Source organism: Oncorhynchus mykiss, chromosome 29 (assembly GCF_057628025.1).
Source record: "Oncorhynchus mykiss isolate SJ-2025 chromosome 29, ASM5762802v1, whole genome shotgun sequence".
NCBI lineage: Eukaryota > Metazoa > Chordata > Actinopteri > Salmoniformes > Salmonidae > Oncorhynchus > Oncorhynchus mykiss.
The window spans coordinates 16,202,501-16,204,598 of NC_143050.1; the positions used below are offsets into that span (position 1 = coordinate 16,202,501).

At 47.3% G+C, this 2,098-nt stretch overlaps 1 non-coding gene across 1 annotated transcript in view; it reads right to left on the reverse strand.

Annotated features, from left to right (window-relative positions):
* LOC110510056 (uncharacterized) overlaps positions 1–1,811 on the reverse strand; it is a 24,606-nt gene extending 22,795 nt beyond the window's left edge. The window contains exon 1 of the transcript XR_016493241.1: positions 1,181–1,811. This is a non-coding gene — a transcript (uncharacterized LOC110510056). The remainder of the gene's footprint in view (positions 1–1,180) is intronic.
* Positions 1,812–2,098: the final 287 nt, after the last annotated feature.

Here is a 2,098-nt window from a genome sequence, read left to right on the forward strand (position 1 = left end):
CAATTGTTACAACAGCATATCTACCAGCTAGCTAGCTAACTAATTATCTGGTTTATATCAACTACATTCACTATGATCAGCTGATAGACCCTATATTTGCCCTCTCTGTGAGCAGTTGCCTAGGCTAGTAGAGAATAATGAATATAAGGTATTTGGGTAATATACATCTATATATGTAAAGGTCTGCACGGCCCTGGTGCATGACAATACAGAATTTGCATGTGAAAACGTGTGAAGAGTCAGAAGTCCCAGTTAGACTGTGATCCTCTCCTCAGTAGACTTCTTTCATATTCTCTGCAACATCCCAAACAGGAGAGCACAGGAGGTTGGTGACACCTTAATTGGGGAGAATGGGCTTGTAGCAATGACTGGAGCGGAATTAGTGGAATGGTAACAAATACATCAAACATATTGTTTCCAGGTATTTGATTCCATTCCATTTGCTTCGTTCTGGCCATTATTATAAGCCGTTCTCCCCTCAGCAGCCTCCTGAGCAGGAGAGACAGTTGACCTGGGTCCCAGTTAGGTCTTGCCAGTCTAAACTCTGGACAGGACAGTGGGACCCGGTCTCCGTAGTCTTCCAGACAGAACAAACAGAGCTGTGTGGAGGGCTAGCCGTCACAGACGCCGTGGGCCACTGGATTCCTCAGAGAGAACACATCTGGACCACATATTTCCACATGCAAAGCAAGGGAGGCTCAGCATTGGCTTGGATGTTTTCACATCATAAATCCTCAGAGACTTCAAAGGCAAGTTACAGGGACAGTACACTGACAATATTCACAAAACTCCATCATCTCTAAACCATTGTGTTACCCTGGATTTGTCTTGTGGAAAACCTCCTTCCTTTAGGATGGCAAGGAGACAGTCCAACCACAAAAATAAATAGTTATTTTTCAGATGCCTGTCTAGTTTTTCCAAGAGGAAATACAGTTTGTTGTGCAGTGAAAGGGACACAAAATGCAAAAAGCTCCTGTTCCATGAACAAATAGACAGACATGTATTTTAAGATTAGATGAGATGTAAGTATTCAAAAGACATTCGGTACTCAGATTATTTGTTTCCTCACTCAGAGGGTCAGCATAGTCACATTAAAGACGTCCAATGCCCTGCCTTGACCCTCTCCTGACAATTCATGCACTACTACCTTTCAAAGAGGCGAGAGAGATCTTATCCTTACCTGGGATCTTACACTTTGCCACGGTGAGAATCCACAGCAACCTCAAGCAAGCTTGAACAAGTGCCTTTACCATTCTCATTCATTCACACGTACGGTTGTTGTTGACTCACGTCCTGATTCCAACGTGTGGCGATCTTAAAGCACCTAGGAGCTCTTCTGAATCTCAGTTGGTACGGTGCCTTGGTCTTTCTTTGATCTCATATTTCAGCCTCAAGGATGGTATGGATCGAAAGCTTTTTGCTGCCAAGGATCCAGGTGGAATATATCTTTGTAAACCCAAATGAGAGTTAATGAGTCTGAAACCCACCTGGAACCACTTGTGTCAGAGGAGAGAAGCGATTTCCCTGTTCATATCCCTGTCAGAGGAACCACTCGTGTCAGAGGAGAGAAGCTGTTTCCTTTTTAGAGCAACCAGCTCCTGTCACAGTGAGAAGAGAGGGGGTGTGAGAGGAAGAGAGAGAGAAGGAGGGAGCAGCAGGGCAGAAAGGTTAGTCTGAAATACGTGCCCCTCTACAGAGACCTCGAGGCACGTTGGAATTATTGGTTACGTTGCCAAGTAACACGTTTCGCAACGTATTTTTCCCTTTTACCTACCTGTCAAACCTCCCCACCCCTTCTCCACCCCTCACGCTCCGTGTCAAACCTCCCCACCCCTTCTCCACCCCTCACGCTCCGTGTCAAACCTCCCCACCCCTTCTCCACCCCTCACGCTCCGTGTCAAACCTCCCCACCCCTTCTCCACCCCTCACGCTCCGTGTCAAACCTCCCCACCCCTTCTCCACCCTCACACTCAGTGTCAAACCTCCCCACCCATTCTCCACCCCTCACGCTCCGTGTCAAACCTCCCCACCCCTTCTCCACCCTCACACTCAGTGTCAAACCTCCCCACCCATTCTCCACCCCTCACGCTCCGTGTCA